Genomic DNA, 19,006 nt, shown 5'->3' with positions numbered 1-19,006 from the left:
TTCAGCAGTTAACGTATGTTCCACTACATATCATATGTCAGGACAAAATTTTATTCAATATTGCCACAGCAAGTATTTTAATGCAAAAGAATTGGCATATTGTATTATTAAACGTGACCCATAAATAAGTTCATTTGCAAGTTAAAAGATGTACTGCAAATTATGATCTCTGTCTCTAAAATGCCAATCTTTTTTTAATTAATTCAAATACCTGTGCTTCATTAGTTTGATCTGTACTTTCTGTCTCTTCTTCAATGATAATAGTGTCATCATCATTATCGTCACCATCATCGGTCTTTTCTGATGATTCTCCCTCGGAGTGACAATTAAAAGATCGGTGGTTATCCATGTCTGTTATATTTACTTGTTTTCCACAGCTTATGCATGGGACTGTGACTGTGTTTGCAAAGTCATGCTAAATAAAAAAGAAGAAAATCAAATGGGCATTTAATGAGTCAGTTGTCCCTTAACAGTTCTGGTACAAAATAAGTACTATACATTAGAACTATATCTGCACAAAATACACTATTGCATATTGTGTGACATTTGAACAAATCTAGCTTTGATCACTCTGATGAATCTGCATACTTAATTTCGAAGGAATCCAACAAGCAGATTCTTAAGGATGATTTTTGAAGATTGTTAGACCTGAAATGGCAGATATTGCCAAAAATACGATAATGCAGATTTCGCCATAACTTGAATAAAATTACCCAAGGGATGACAGAGCAACTGGACAAGATGACTCAGGGTTTTTGAAAAACGTTTGATCAAACATGGCAAAAATTGCCCCTAAATAAACCCTTGCAGATTTTATCACAATTTTAATTAATATGACCTGACTCAACCACAGGGACTCTATGTAGGCTGTGTACTGAATGTAAAAGCTGTTTGATCAGTGCCAACAGCAGAGCTATTTAGGCATCTAAATATCCAACACACAAATGTAGTGCAATTACTTTACCTTCTCAGCAGTAACATCTACATGACTTGTGTCCAGATTTTTCTGCAGCGGCTTCACATAGCAAATGGCCTGTCTCAGTGGAGATTCATCTCGCAGATACTTAACTGTATAGCCATGAGTAGGTACATCGATGAGCGTCAACTCACGGTGTTCTGTGCCGACCGATATAGCAAAAAACCACCACCAGATTTCAGCTTTGGAAATTCCGTTTCCAAAGTAGTTTTGACGTGATTATAGTCGCCATTTTTATCCGAGAAACGGACCTTTTTTATACCGAGTCCGTATCTTTGTAAACTGAACTTCTCCATGGCAGTAGGTACTTGTGCGGCATTGCAGTCCGCCAGGCAACAAAATTTATGTGTCCATGATGTTGGATAAAAGCCCTCGGATAATGGCACAAACTTGCGTAACTTTGACCTGTGGTCACCAAATTTCTTTCCACTACCAGTTCCACTACTTTGAAGGCTCCTTTTGGAGCCCCTTGGGACGCTGAACAGATTGCGCAATTCTGAATTGGCGCGTGGGGTATCAGCTTGGGACTCACATGTTGTGCGACTCCTACTGGCAGTGGCATCATGATCAGTAGCTGCTGGCTGGTTCAAATCATCGACTTCAGATGCACGTGACAGTGCTCTTGGTGGTTTCTCTAACAGCGTGTGGGATGGTGAGGTGTCTCCTCACCTTGTCCAAAGTGCGTTGTCGCTCATCCACTTCACTCGGGCCAGCTCTCGGGCTCGGAGTTCCACTACCCGACGCCATGTTTGCAAATAGTTGAAAGGCAGAGATGCATTGTGGATATAAGATGACCCCCTAGCTTTCGGGAAAAGGTTCCCTAATTCAGAGCTTTTACTCCTCATGTCTGCATTTTGCATCGCATAATCGCATGTCTGCATTTTGCATCGCATAATGGCATGTCTGCATTTTGCATCGCATAATGGCATGTCCGCATGTTGCATCGCGGGTCTTCATTGCGCATGATCAAATGTAACTTCGCATTGAATGCCAAATTCTCGCATTCTTCATAGAAGAATGTCAAGTCTGCATGTCCAAATATTCGCATTTGCATCTCATCATGGCATGTCGAATGTCAAGTCTGCATGTCCAAATATTCTCATTTTGCACCTCATCATGGCATGTCGTCATTACGAATATCAAGTCTGCATGTCCAAATTTTCGCATTTGGCACCTCATCATGGCATGTCGTAATTACAAATATTCGCATTTTGCATCTCATCATGGCATAACGTAATAACGAATGTCAAGTCTGCATGTCCAAATTTTCGCATTTTGCACCTCATCATGGCATGTCGTAATTACAAATATTCGCATTTTGCATCTCATCATGGCATGTCGTAATTGCGAAAGGCATGTCGTAATTACAAATATTTTCATTTTGCATCTCATCATGGCATGTCGTAATTACAAATGGCATAGCTTAATTTTGGCAGGCATTCAACGCCATAGGCGATCCACACTTCCCCTCATGAATAATTAATTTGATTTTAGCAAATATTGCTACTTACGCAAGTGAGTGAGTTCCATTGAGGCGGACAAAACTGCGTATTTCAGTATAGAGTCTGATGAACACGACATGTGATGTATTATCAGAGAAAGGCCATTTTTTAAGAACAAGAATCAGACAGGTTATGCTTATGAATCTGGTGAACTTCTTGTCCGTGTGTATGTGTCCAAAGTTGTGAAGGAGAAGGAATGAACGGTAATACGTTGGAGAGGCGTAGATCGCAAAGGAAGTAATAGCCCTGCGGTACAGGTCTGTGTTACTGCAGTTATAAATCATGTAGCTAAGGGTTGAATTCACACTCTACATTGGCGTTGCACACGATACGAGATGGATTGATCATATTGACCACCCGCCTTGCAACGATCGATCATGTCGACTACTCTCTGTGTGATAAAGGGACTTGACTCAATAACATCCTAGCTGCATTCTCTTCAGCCCCAGTCTGATATACAGCCGTCACAGCCAGTAATCTATTCTTAGAGTGGAACTGTTGTCATGGGAACCCACGGTCTGGCTCTTAGCGACCGTTGCACGTTGTAGGCCTATATATTTCCGCCTATAAGCGTATAAAAAATAGTTCCAACATGGTCCTTAAAATGCTACACCCCCGGGCTACACAGCTCTACCAGAGAGTTGAAAACAGATTTGTCATTGTATGTTTTCCATCCGCAAACCGATGCAGATTTAAAAAGGAAATGAGAAATTACATAACAATATACGCGGACTGGTTTACAGTAAGTTTGGGTGACTAGAAAAGCTAATAATAGTACTCACATTGTGCTAGACACTTAGATTACTGCAGAACGATGCACTGCTTAGAGAACGGACATTTGTGGCAGACTTGCAGCATGGTCCCTCCACTTCTGTGGAACGACAGTGCTTGAAGTCTTGTACCATAGAAGGGCGGAATGATGGTCAAAAGACTGATCCTGTGACACCTAAAACCCAAAGAGAAGTCACATTGGAGCTAGGAAGCTGGGACAACTTAAGCAACTTAAATGGAATTCGAATTATTTGTTGATTCCCGACCATGGAGCGACACTAGCAACTAATTAACATCGCGCGCATCTTATGACCATGAACTTAGGGGAAAAAGGAGCTCGGTATGGTGCGGAAGTCTATTCTGTGAGAATATTACCCTCGTCAGGGTCACACGAAAGCCTGTCGTAGGAATTTTAACACAGCTTAATGTGGACCGTCCACGGCTTTTCTTGGAAAGAAACCATTTCACAATGACCTTGGATCACTGTACTCTGGGCACCGTACTCCTCACGGGATCTGACTTTGTCGGATCAGTACATAATCCATTGGTCTGCACTATTAGATGGAAGGCAGCATTGTCCAGGTTGAAATATTGATCGATGTACAATTGTTTGATAAAGTTTGGTACAAGCTGTATGGCTGTTTTATCGTTACAAGCTGTTGTCTGACACTGTGGAGGTGATGCCAAGTTTTCTGAGTGGCGGTGGCATTCACAGTGAGGCTACCCACAATTCCCCTTGATTTGTTCACTCAGACGTTTTGCTGAAGGCTTTTTCAATTTTATCAGCTTCTTAACAATTTTAACTTACAATTTAAGATCCGGATTATTTGTTAAAACTATGTTCCAAAATTGTTGATTATGTTTAAAATGAAAGTAAATTGAATGAGAAGTCGATGTTTGGAGTGCTAAAATTGCACACTTGCCAAGATAAAGTTAGCAGCAACTAAGATGATCTCACCATACCACCTGGCAGACATGCAAATCCTTTGTTAGGAACATTAAAAAAAAATCAATATCCTTTCTTTTGCCAACACAGATGCAACTTATTCCCTTAGTTTCCTTGAAAATATTGTGTATGGCTGTCAAAAATCTATGTTGACAAAATTACAAAATTGCTATCTCCTCCGTGGAAAAAGGGTAGATCTTCTCATTATTCACAGTGAGAAATCAGAAAATTATGATTATCAGAACTATGTTGCCAGAATTTTGAAATATGGACCGAGCAAGTTGTCCCTGTACAGAAGAATTTGTTTCAGTTCAGTGAGTGATCTCCTTGTGTACAGATCATGGAGAATTGTGGGTAGCCTCACTTACACTGCCATTGTTAGACACGAACAATGGTAGGGGTTACAGTGCACATTTTCAGATAGCTCTAAATGGCTTGGCTGTGTGTTACTGGCGTTATACGGCCTCTGTGATGGAAGGCCATATAACAGCGGTGACACACAGCCCTGCCATGCAGAGCTAATTTTCAGAAAGAAATAACTTATCTCAGAGTGTATTAACCTGCAAATACAGTATGTGAGGAGTGCATTGGCGTTTATTTGATGAAGATCAAGCAATCCAATCAAAAGTTACAGTGTTTTTAATATCGGTGAAATTAAGTGTTAATATAAGACAACAGCCTACCATAGGTTCAATCATATAATTATACAGTTACATATGTGGTACCATCCCCCATAGACATAACACAGAGCAGTTACTACCTATTTTGGATAAAGCTTGTCAGCATATTAAATGCAAGTGTGTCATGAAACCAATCACTTCATGTATTTATATACCTTAACCTCATGGCAATTACGATATTATAATGAGTATTTTAATTAATTATTTAATCAATCGAACAGTTAATTGACATGTCCTTTATCAATTTACTTATTTTTCAGGTAAAACAATAAAAAAGTAAGATTTTTACTAAATTTGTGAATGCCAAAACTTTGGATGTTCCCAGAACAAAAGAACAGATTATGTTAATCATATTTCCATTTCATATTTTAAGATTATCCTCATTTTCATAGTTCAATATAATGTAAATAATCCAGGTCAAAGATCAAAGGTGCAAGGTATTTTTATTTTCCGATATCACTGTCATTTAATTATGATGAAATGAATAAATTACTGTCACATTTATATTAATCTGAATAAAATATGAAATTAATAACTCACCAGGTCAAAGGTCAAGATGGTATGCACTTTGTGAAATGAGAGAAAATGTCGAACCAAACATTTTTGTTGAGAGTGATGTGTGCAACGCACGTTTATATATATCTTGCATTTATTATGGAGTGAATACATAAATGCTGTATCCTATGTAATATATTCTCAATTTTGAATAAAATATGGAATTAATAACCCATCAGGTCAAAGGTCAAGATGACAGAAAATATATGTTGAACTTCAAACCAAATCTTGCAGTTTACAGAGTCCTTTCAGGTGAAATTCTCTGATTGTTTGAATTGAGGAATATCATTTGATAGGGCACATGAACTTCTACATGAGTCAATGAATGAACTGATAATGAACTTTTTTTATTTCGACATATTTATTGTTTATTACATTGATAGCTTAACATTTACTTTGAAGACTGGGTGTCATGAGCTACCCTTTGATGATCAAATCACTTAAAGCCCTAAAACCTGCCAATGTGTAATTAACTGATTGCAAAATATTCTCTGTTTCCCAGGAGTTCTCTTTGAATAAGACCCATTAAAGATTGGAAAAGTGTATAACATTGTCATGTGTCGAGAGTGGCATGTAAAATCAATTTAACATTTTAGATTTCCTGCCATTTTTAGAACCTAATCATCAAATGTTAGCCATCGTGTGTTGTGCATTCAAGTAAATGGCATCATGCTTGTTTCCGGTATTATCATGATGTGTATGTGCAAAGAAATACTGTTTTTTGTACTTTTATATTGGGGCGCCATTCTATGAATGCGGCACCCGTTCATTATTCAGTCTGTTTAAACGTGTAGGCATGGTCCAAATCTGAATTTAATTTCCTGACTGCTACTGGACTTGTCATATTTAACTGCCATAACTTCCATCAGCAATTTTGTAGAGCCTGTTTTAAATTAGTCCATTGATTTCTTTGTTTCCATTTCCTTCCCTTAGTCTGTTCAATGACTGTCCAGTGGCAACACTACATGAAAATTAAAAAAAATGTGCAGAAGTGTAAAAGGTTTTTTCCTGTCATTAATTACCTTTGAAGAAATATATGAATATTTCCGCACCTTTTTTTACCGCCACTTGACCATTTCAACATCAGCTACCTATGGAACACTGTAGTACCAGTACATCTACTAAGAATGCAACATTTTATTGCAAAGTTGGCCTTCCTGCCAAGTTGATTGAAATTAAAATGCCTGTAGCAAAAAAGTCTTCTAAAGGGAAAATTACCTTATATTTTATAGTCAACAAGAAATGTAGAGAAAGTATGGTAACAAAAGGTCAGTTTTACCCACTTTCAGCCAAGTGTATAACTGAGCATTAATCTCATACATTTAGGGAAAACTGGAAATGCTTCAGCTAGCATATAACATCTGCCATATCAGTCACTACATTATTTTCATATTTTTTTCCTTCAGTGTTTCAGCCAGCTTTCATAGCATGGGGACACTGCGACCCGTACTAGGTTATAATGGGGACAAATTATGTTTTAGGACATGAATTGCAGTCTTCTCTCAAGGAATAATTATTTATTTCAGTTAATATGCAGAATTTATTATAATTTGCATAACAAATACACTGCCCCCAAAGTGTAAATGTGAAGAGAATGCAAATGTATGTCTCATAAAAAGAAAAAGTGAATATTTCCTAAACACAATATTGTTCATCGTGTGTTGTGCATTCAAGTAAATGGCATCATGCTTGTTAGTCACCACGGACACCGTTCGGGGGGACTTAAAGGTTTGGTCATGTCCGTGCGTGCGTGTGTCCGTTCACGCAGATATCTCTGACATGCCCTGGTCAATTTCTTTGAAACTTTGCACAAGGATAGTACCCTACCCCATACAGATGCACATCAATTTGTTTCACAATGCGATCAAATTTGGTCGTGTTGGAGGACTTTTTAGTTTACACCACCATAGACTACCATGTATAAGTCAGATGTCCATAGAATCCCATGTATAAGGCCAAGTAAAATAAAAATTTAGTTTCTCATCGTATTCATATTGCAAAAAAGGATTCAGTGACACAGTTTTCAGTCCTCATGGATGAAGTCCATGGGCCTTATAGATTGGGTCATGTCCCTCCGTTCACGCAGATATATCAGATATTTTGACAAAATGTCACGTGACCTCGGTGACCTTTGACCTCAAATATACATATTTGTCCATAACTCAGTAACCACAAGTGCTACACCCTTCATATATGGTATGATGGGACACCTTATGACGCCACATATTGTACCTCATTAATTATGTGCATATCTAATTTTGAGCGAGCCAATAGAGCTAGAGGTCTGATTTTTGGTATATAGGGATGACTTAGCAATTCAATTTTTTTGACAAAATGTCATGTGACCTCAGTGACCTTTGACCTCAAATATACATATTTGTCCATAACTCAGTAACCACAAGTGCTACACCCTTCATATATGGTATGATGGGACACCCTTAATACGCCACATATTGTACCTCATTAATTATGTGCATATCTAATTTTGAGCGAGCCAATAGAGCTAGAGGTCTGATTTTTGGTATATAGGGATAACTTAGCAATACATTTTTTTTGACAAAATGTCGGTGACCTTTGACCTCAAATATACATATTTTCACATAACTCAGTAACCACAAGTGCTACACCCTTGATATATGGTATGATGGGACACCCTTAATACCCCGCATATTGTACCTCATTAATTATGTGCATATCTAATTTTGAGCGAGCCAACAGAGCTAGAGGTCTGATTTGTAGTATATAGGGATAACTTAGCAATACAATTTTTTTGACAAAATGTCATGTGACCTCAGAGACCTTTGACCTCAAAATATACATATTTGTCCATAACTCAGTAACCACAAGTGGGTACACCCTTATATTTGGTATGATGGAAGACCTTATGATACTGTACCTCATTAATTATGCACATATCTAATTCTGAGCAAGCCAATAGAGCTGGATTTCTGATTTTTGGTATATAGGGATAACTATAGGATAGAAATTTTTTGACCAAATTTCATGTGACCGTGATGACTTTTTATCTAAAATAAACGTTTATGCCAATAAATAAGTAACCACGAGTGCTATGTCCTTTATATTTAGTAGGATGAAAGGCCTTATGATAACACACGCTTTACTTCATTAATTATGCACATATCTAATTTTGGGCAAGCGAATAGAGCTAGAGGTCTGATTTTTGGCATATAGGGATTAATTAACAATACAACTTTTTTTTTCAGAATGTCACGTGACCTCAATGACTTTTGACCTTGATTATACATACATATGCATAACTCAGTAACCACAAGTTCTTTACCCTCCAATTTTGATAATATTAGACCTTAAGATGACACATCTTTTACCTCATTTATTATGCGCATATGTATTTCTTGGCTAATACAGCTAGAGGTCTGATCTTTTTTCCCAATTTAGAACCATAACTTAGACATGCCTCATGTGTTTCAAATTAGGAACAACGACATAGACGTATGTGCCCATAAATCTCAACATATACACTCCAGTGATACTTCTTAATGACCTTATTTCCCTGCCCCATCAAGTACTCCTTTACAAGTGGGGATTATGTCATTGTCAATGACTTGTTTCTGATATAATCACCATGTGTATGTGCAAGAAATACTGTGTATTGTACTTTTCTGTGGGCGTGCCACTTTATGAGTGCGGCACCGTTTATTCAACCTCTTGAAATGTGTAGGCATGGTCCAAACAAGCTAGCAGTGATACCTTCATGCACATCCTTCAGTTAGCACATTTACAAAATCATGTTTGGTGTGAAAATGAAATCATTAAATTGATGCATAAAATTTGCAGCTATTAGGGGTTTAAAAGAACAAAGTTGGCCATTTTTCAAGAATTTTGTTTGATACGTGACACTATTTAGTTTGTTTGACATGTTGGAATATAATGAATGGGGTGACCATGCATATATTCAACACGATACATGAAACCAGCGCGAGAAAAATTAAATGGTCAAGATCATTCTTTCTCGCGATGGTTTCATTTGATTTGTCTAAAACAGTATGTCTTTGTTTCTGCTTTTTGGCTTTGATAAGTCAGTGACTAAGTGAGTTAGATACCTGCCTGAGCTCGTACATGACACCATTATTGACTGAATCTGGCTTTATGGTTGGTCTTGGATTTAGTATTATGTCAGCAGTAAGGCCTGCTATGGCACAATACTGTCCGACCTCAATTTCACTGCTAACACTACAAGACTTATGTCTAAGAAAAAATAATTACAGACAAACAGAAAATGGTAAATATAACAGTGAACTGAGACAATGTGTGATGACACTTGCTACTAAATGTAATATCTTTGTTGAAGAACAGTGTCTATTAAAGTTACACTATTAATTGATCAATTTGCAGAACTGTTTACATGTCAATGATATTCTACAATTTTATTTAATTTCATTAATAAATTAAATGGACCTCACAAATTTTAATGAATTTTTTATTTTTATTTCACAAAATCATAAATATATTTCTAGAGACCTCAATATTTAGGTAAAAAATAAGTCATTCATTTTTCGGGGAAAATCTCGGCAAAGTCTTATGTTAGACTCTGTTGTAAACAGTGACTTGCAAAATTTGCGCCAACTGAACAGATTGCGTAACTATCTTCCTTATATGGAAATTTGGCCATGTTTATCTGAATAAACCGGAAGGAAACAAATTCCGAGCTGTCTATTATGCCCGGATGTTATAATGTCGGGGTCAATGTGGTGAGGTCAAGCTGTCACCAGCCGACCAGTGACTGTCACCGATTTTATCACCATTTCGTGCAAGTAACTTCAAATTCATTCATCAGAAACATCTTAAATGATATTTTAGAACCATTTCAGAGAGAAAAATATGAAGGATTTATGTGTATTTTGTTTTGACACACAGAAAAATGAGCAGAAAGTGAGTTGATTACGTGACTAAATAGTGTACAGTGGATGTCCATGAGCCGCAAGTCACGTGATTTTGAAACCCCTAGCAATGGTACAAACTGTTTTGCAAATTGCAATGGACGGAAATTTTAAATTTGGTTTTGTCAGTGATTAGGAACAAGCACAATTCGTGGCAGGTGACCTGAGGAGAAAATGCCATTGTTGATTTTTACACACATTGAATTCACCTGTTCATGTGTCGAAGGGAGGCAGATTTTCAGAAAAAAATTGGGGCTAACCGGCAGCGGCTTGAAAGAAGAAGTTTATTGGAAGATCATTATTTGAAAATTTGCATGATATGATACACTTTATTGTACCCAAAGTATAGTTGTTTTTTTGCTAACTGAATAGATAAGAACTCCATTACTTCTGTCTTTATACTTTGGCTAACTTGCAGCGATTTCCAAGATTGTAGCTGATTGGCTTCTTTAAATTTTATAATTTGCATACTGTTATAATGTATCATGCAAACATCATAAATTTTGCCTTGTCATGATCACAAGAGAGAAGCCAACCAATGCAAGTCTTGTTGTTTTAGCACATACACAGCACATTTATTTATTGAAGTATCTTTCACTTTAACTCTGAATATAAGGACTTACAGACTGGTCAGTTTCTTCGGGCAAGAGGGGGATTGTTTATTGCCGAAAAGAGGCTGACCTCCCCTATTCCAACTTTCGAAGACAGGGTGACCCCCCAGTGCGCAACAAAAGTAAAACAAAAGGTGGAATATAAATTCAATAATTCAGTATGTTTTAATGAAATTGCTGTCATGTGAGTTGTAAGTGGGAACTTAAAAGTGTCTATTCTAAAGTTTGAATACAGAACTGTCATAAGAAAATTGTGACTGTGAAATTTTTGGGGATGTTGCTTTCTCATACTGAATTCTCATAGAGAAAACAGAACAGTATCAGGAACTTGTCATGCTTTTCATATGAACTGCAGATTTCATAATGATTAGTACACTTTGTAAAACACTTTTCAATTTACAGACATCAAGATATTTTTGATATGTATCTCTGATATATTGAAGTACCATGCCAAAAGGGCATGCTGAAAAATATTAAAAAACAAGATATCTCTGATATATATGTTTGAAATATGAAAGTTGTGAGGCTGAAGGGCATGCTGAAAAATATGTTTGATATTTTAAAGTAATGCACCCAGAGGGCGAACCGAAAATTTTTATTTCATTTTAGTTTCTCTTGGGTATGCATGTGCATGTGTGTATTTGTGCTAGGTTGTGTCAATGCCTTCATCATTTTGAAAGTTTCTTGCAGTTATTGAGGTTTAATTTAATTTTTCATGTTATTTTATTTTATTTATTTATTAGCTTTGAAACTAATCAAATTGCTGTTTCATATTCACCCTGAGTGCCTGTAGGCCTATACTTAGCTATTTTATCATTTTCATTCGGCTGTTTATTATATCTTTATCACTCTCCATGGGCCAAGGCACACTTGTCGAAGGCCAATGTCAGCACTCTGTGCCAGACTGTATGTAAAGCTGTCTGTATGTATATGTCCATGTTTAATGCACGTTGGCTTATTTTGAAACCATATGGGAGCACACAGTGACATTGTCACTATTTTTAGCTCACATTTGGAATACCAATGTGAGGTAATAGTATAAGCTGAATCAGTTCATTTGCATGCCATTTGCATGTCTGTATGTATGTATGTACGTATGTATGTATGTATGTATGTATGTATGTCTGTCCACGTAAAAAACAGCTCAACTGCAGCACCTACTGTCTTAGTATTTGGTGTACAGGTGCACCTAGGGGTGGAGATGTGAATTTGTTCAAATGAACGATGTCAGTGCCAAAAATATGTAAATGAGGGGAAAAAAGGAAAAACCCTGCAAATTTATAAAACTCTGTAACTGTTGGTCTGATTGGGTTGAAACTTGGTGTGCAGGTTCCTTTAGACATTCTAAAGTAGGTGTTTAAAATTTGTGATGAAATTTGCATGTTTCTATTTTTAGGGTAATTTTTTCAGTTTTTAGTCAAAAAATGTTTTTCTCTGAAACCACTCATCCGATTGCTTTGAAAGTTGGTATGCATGTTCCTAAGGATGACCTCAGTCAAGTGTATACAAATTTAATTGAAATTTTAATATTTGCAATTTTGGGGCAATTTTCCAAATTTTTGGTCAAAACTCTTTTTATTGAAAAATAACTAATCTCATAGCTTTGATATTTGGTATTACAGGTTCCTAAGGTTGATCAAAATCAGTTTGATGAATATCGTGAAGATACCTTGAATTTTGTATTTTTGCTGAATTTTTTTGTTACTTTTCTCATTTTAAGTAAAACTTATTCTTCTCTGAAACCGCTAGCCCAATTGCTCTCAAATTTGGATTGGATGTTTGCAAGGGTGTTACCCTTCTAATTGTTGAAATTACGACAAAATTGGAAATATTACTGTTTTGGGGCAATTTTTGTCATTTTTGGTCAAAAAATCTTAAAAGATATATTCTTTTTAAAACCCCTGGACAGACAGGTTTTATATTTGGTGTACAGATGTCCAGAGATGACAATAGATATGTGGAAATTGTCCTGAAATATACAAATTTGTATTTTTAAGACAATTTTGTCATTTTTGGTCAAGAAAACTTGTTCTCAAAATTACTTGTCTGATAGCTTTGTAATTTGGTACAAAAGTCCCGAGGGATGTTGTTAGATAAATTTTTTTGCTCAAAGTGTTAGGAAACCCCCCAAATTTTTGTATTTAAAGTAATTTTCTTTTGTGACCTTTAATGACCTACACCAACCCAGGATATGTTTTGAGAGAGTTTTGAAGGCTGTGAACATAATTTTTGTCATATTAACCCTTCTCCTGCTGAACTTCCCCATGGAATACATGTTATACACTGAATAGCCTGGTAAATTTAACCCTTTGCAGCCCAGCTCATTTGCATAACAATGTACAGTGGAGACCAGAACTCCCCACTCAAAAATTAAAATGTTTCTGTAATCATTAACAGTGTATTGTTTATTCCAAATTTGTAAAAAAGTGGCTCAAAACTGACTACAGCAACCTGAAATTATTTTAAAGCTTATAAAATTTCCTTTCCAATGATATATTGCTTATGGGGAATTCAAGAAATTTTCTTGACACTTTTCCTCATCAAATGAAGCTGGCAGCTGATTTATTGCGCAGTTTTACACTTTCCTTTTCAGGTAAGAAGTCCAAGATGAAATAAAAATAAACAAAACACATAATTTGAGTGTTTCTTCTTTTTTTACATGATGTTATTTTGAAAATCAATGTTTTTCTAATTTTGTAATTGTTGTAGCATCATAGAGCCGAGAATTTGCCGTACATATTATTAGCTCCCATAGCCTATGTATATATGGCAATGGAAGCTATTCTTATAGGCTAGGAAAATGTCTGTATGTATGTATGTCTGTATGTCTGTATGTCTGTATGTCTGTGTGTCTGTATGTCTGTATGTCTGTATGTCTGTCCGTCAACATCAAAAACTCCAAAACCGCTATACATTTCATCTTGATATTTGGTGTGTACATGGATGATGGGCTGTAGATGAGATGTTGTTCAAATGAAGTTGTCATTGCCAAAAATATGCAAATTAAGTGAAAAAATATAAAAACAGTCAAAATTGAAAAAACTCAATAACCACTCAGCAGATTACAGGAAAAATTAGCATGTAAGTACTTTGGGCTGACATGAAATGATTGTGCACATCTTGGGTCAGTATCTTGGACTTGCTATTTTTCATGAATTTTTTTGTAATTTTCTCCCATTTTTGGTCTAAAAATCTTCTTCTCTGAAATCACAAGTCCGATTGATTTGAAACTTGGTATGGAAGTGCATAGGAGTGACCTTTCAAAAATTTGGGCAAATCGTGGTGAAATTTGCATATTTTTAGTTAACACGTCTATAGACTCCCATGTATAAGGCAGATTTCCATAGACTCCCATGTATAAGGCCACGAAAAATAAAAATTTAGTTTCTCATCGTATTCATATTGCAAAAAGGATGCAGTGACACAATTTTTAGTCCCCAGGGATGAAGTCCAGTGGGCTTATAGATTGGGTCATGTCCGTCCGTTCGTCCATCTGTGAGTCCATCCGTTCACGCAGATATCTCAGATATTTTGACAAAATGTCACGTGACCTCGGTGACCTTTGACCTCAAATATACATATTTGTCCATAACTCAGTAACCACAAGTGCTACAGCCTTCATGTATGGTATGATGGGACACCTTATGATGATGCCACATATTGTACCTCATTAATTATGTGCATATCTAATTTTGAGCGAGCCAATAGAGCTAGAGGTCTGATTTTAGGTATATAGGGATAACTTAGCAAAACAATTTTTTTGACAAAATGTCACGTGACCTCGGTGACCTTTGACCTCAAATATACATATTTGTCCATAACTCAGTGACCACAAGTGCTACACTCTTCATGTATGGTATGATGGGACACCTTATGACGCCACATATTGTACCTCATTAATTATGCGCATATCTCATTCTGAGCGAGCCAATAGAGCTAGAGGTCTGATTTTTGGTATATAGGGATAACTTAGCAAAACAATTTTTTTGACAAAATGTCACGTGACCTCGGTGACCTTTGACCTCAAATATACATATTTGTCCATAACTCAGTGACCACAAGTGCTACAGTCTTCATGTATGGTATGATGGGACACCTTATGACGCCACATATTGTACCTCATTAATTATGCGCATATCTAATTTTGAGCGAGCCAATAGAGCTAGAGGTCTGATTTTTGGTATATAGGGATAACTTAGCAAAACAATTTTTTTGACAAAATGTCACATGACCTCGGTGACCTTTGACCTCAAATATACATATTTGTCCATAACTCAGTGACCACAAGTGCTACACTCTTCATGTATGGTATGATGGGACACCTTATGACGCCACATATTGTACTTCATTAATTATACGCATATCTCATTCTGAGCGAGCCAATAGAGCTAGAGGTCTGATTTTTGGTATCCTTTGACCTCAAATATACATATTTGTCCATAACTCAGTAACCACAAGTGCTACACCCTTCATATTTGGTATGATTGGACACCTTATGACACCACATACTGTACCTCAATAGTTATGCACATATCTCATTCTGAGCAAGCCATAGAGCTGGATGTCTGATTTTTGGTATATAGGGATAACTATAGGAGAGAAATGTTTTGACCAAATGTCATGTGACCTCGATGACCTTTTACCTAAAATATATGTTTATGTCAATAAATAGTAACCACAAGTGCTATGTCCTTTGTATTGGTAGGATGGGAGACCTTATGACAACACACACTTTACCTCATTAATTATGCACACAACTCATTGTGGTCAAGCGAATAGAGCTAGAGGTCTGTTTTTTTGGTATATAGGGATTAATTAGCAATATAATTTTTTTTTCAAAGTGTCATGTGACCTCGATGACCTTTGACCTTGATTGTACATGTATATGCATATCTCAGTAACCACAGTTCTATACCCTCCAATTTTGATAGGATATTAGACCTTAAGATGTCACATCTTGTACCTCATTTATTATGCGCATATGTATTTCTTGGCTGGCCAATACCACTGGAGGTCAGATCTTTTTTCCCGATTTAGAACTGTAACTTAGACATGCCTCATGTGTTTCAAATTGGGAACAACGACATAGACCTATATGCCCATAGATCTCAACATATACACTCCAGTGATACTTCTTAATGACCACATTTCCCTGCCCCATCAAGACTAATACTCCTATTACAAATGGGGACTATGTCATTGTAAATGACTTGTTGAGTTAATGGTTGTATCACAGTATTCGATATATCTAATTCTGTATTTTTTCCATTTTATATTCTGAATAAATACATTAAACATATTTCACTGTCTCCAGTACATTACATTTAAGTATTTTCACTTCATGCACTTTATCCCTTTCACACATGTTCTGAAATATATCTGACCAGAGAACAAACACTAAATAGTCCAGGATGGGAGCTACAGTGTCATTGACGCTATTTTTATATATCATCAACCAACTTGTGCAAAATTTCATGGCACATTGAGGAAATGTTTGCATCATTTTTAAACGTATTATAAAGTAAAAGTAATATTGAACACAAATTATCAAATTTACAACAAAATAAAAGTATTTATTTATTTAAAGTGTCTTAATTCAAAAAATGAGGGTAGATAGTTCTCTTTTGGCGCCTGTACCGTGTACGTCCGCCTTTCTTTCTAATAAATTCTGGGGATCGAAGCTCAGACAGTATCCGCTAAGGGCACAAGTAAGCATCTAAACTTTGAAATACTACTTGACTGGCTTGGCTTGCATGTACTGGATCATATGGCCTTTGAATTTTATCATAGCCTAATCAATCGACAGCTGGCGAAATGACCGTAATTTGCGGGAAAAGAAAATTGAACGCCTGAGGTCAAGATGAGGTCGAACTTTGAACGTACGATCATGCACGGTTGAGGTCACAGGCGGGCACATCGAGTTCATTATCATTGACATGAAAATACTTCTGATATCGGTTCTTTGGCATTACTTTGCGATCCCCGGTACTTGTAATCTGTCGTCTGTTGACCAGTAGTCGTTTACATCTGGCATGGTGTGAATTTCGATCAAAATATTTTGCTATGAACGTCCGCATTTCATCAACCTTCGTCTCATACCAGTACTTGTTTACGTCGGCACCGACCATCGACACTGAGTCGCGTAGTGGTTGATTTCATCGACAACTTGTTGACGGAAAGGCAGCGGAATTAACAGAAAAAATAATCATCGGCTGAGCTCCGATGCCTAAACTATGATAAAAACCAGATTCAGCGACCAGAAAATTCAGAAGATCGAAATTTCCAACCATGAGGCGACCCTATGAGATCTCACACTAATTATCGGGCGCTTCCGGTTATAGTTTGCAGCATGTACTTGCCGTAGCGCTGCATCGATCTCACCTACGTCAATGTCACTCACTGTTTCTACGTTTTGAATACAGAATCAACAGAAAAAATAATCTACTGGATGAGCTCCGACGCCTAAACGATGATAAGGGCCAGATTCAGCGACCAGAAAATTCGGAAGATCGAAATTTTATACCATGGGACGACGATGGATCTCACGCAAGATATCGGGCGCTTCCGGTTACAGTTTGAAGTCCTAAAACTGGAGTATTTGCCGTAGCGCTGCATCGATCTCGCCAACGTCTATGTCACTCACTGTGTCTACGTCTGAAAAGCCTTCAAATTCCTCCTTTTCGTCATTGTCAAGGAAAATTCTCATGATTTAGGTATTCGAGCGACCGACATCCGCGATTTTTAAGTGAGGGTTAACGCTGCGGCAGGACGTAAACAAAAAATTAAAATTCAAACTTAGCGACGCGTCCGAGAAAACATCGATCGATTTTGTGCAAAAACTTTTAATGGCAACCTGTATATTTATGAGCGGGAAAATGTAGCCTAACATGTGCTTAGTACGTCATCAGAAATGATGATACGTTCATCACGGAAAACCGTTACGTTTCCCGCATTTTCAAATCGACCCAGAAGTCTGGAATGTTCGGGCGCTTTCGGCGCTTTGGCCGCACCCCCATAGAGCGTTTGAGGGCGCTCTGGGCTGCAAAGGGTTAATGTGGTACAGGAGTACAGAATTGAAGGCATCCATGTACATCATTTCTTTGAAATAATGTCATCATTTTATACATCAAATTGAAGCTCAGAAAATTTTCAATTCCACTACGATGTCATTTTATTTCAACAATGTAACATTAATCATAAATTTCAAGGATTTTGACCCAAAGTCCAGAAAAAATTGTATAATTTTACAACTGGCAGTTACATAATGGGCACTCACTCACTAGGGCACTTACATGGAAAAATTTGGAAGTCCAATCACATGAACACATTAGATGTGAATTTTGGGGTAAATTCTGCATTTTTCCCTCTAAAAGTTAGCTTTTAAAATGCCAGTTTTGGTCAAAAAATATCACGTATTGACCTTTATGTTCTACATATAAATATCGAATTTAAAAGATTCATGTACATGAGTTCTTTCAAATAATGTCATCATATTATACATCAAATCGAAGGTCAGAAAATTTCTAATTTGTATACGATGTCAAATTATTTTATCATTGTAACATTAATCATAATTTTTAGGGATTTTGACCCAAAGTCCAAAAAAATTGTATAATTTTACAACTGGCAGTTAAATAATCAATGGACACTCACTTGCAGGGGTACTCACATGCTTAAATTTTGAAGTCCAATCACATGAACACATTAGATGTGAATTTTGGGGTAAATTTTGCATTTTTCCCTCTAAAAGTAAGCTTTTAAAAATGCCAGTTTTGGTCAAAAAATATCACGTAATGACATTTATGTTCAACATATAGATATCAAATTCAAAAGATTCACGTACATCAGTTCTTCAAAATTATGTCATCATATTATACATCAAATCGAAGGTCAGAAAATTTTCAATTTCAATATGATACTAAATTATTTCATTATTGTAACATTAATCATAATTTCCAAGGATTTTGACCCAAAGTCCCGAAAAATTATATAATTTAACAAGTGGCAGTTACATAATCAATGGACACTCACTTGCAGGGGTACTCA

Source organism: Ptychodera flava, chromosome 1, assembly GCF_041260155.1.
Source record: "Ptychodera flava strain L36383 chromosome 1, AS_Pfla_20210202, whole genome shotgun sequence".
In the NCBI taxonomy this organism is placed as follows: Eukaryota; Metazoa; Hemichordata; class Enteropneusta; family Ptychoderidae; genus Ptychodera; species Ptychodera flava.
This window is presented reverse-complemented; position numbering follows the sequence as displayed.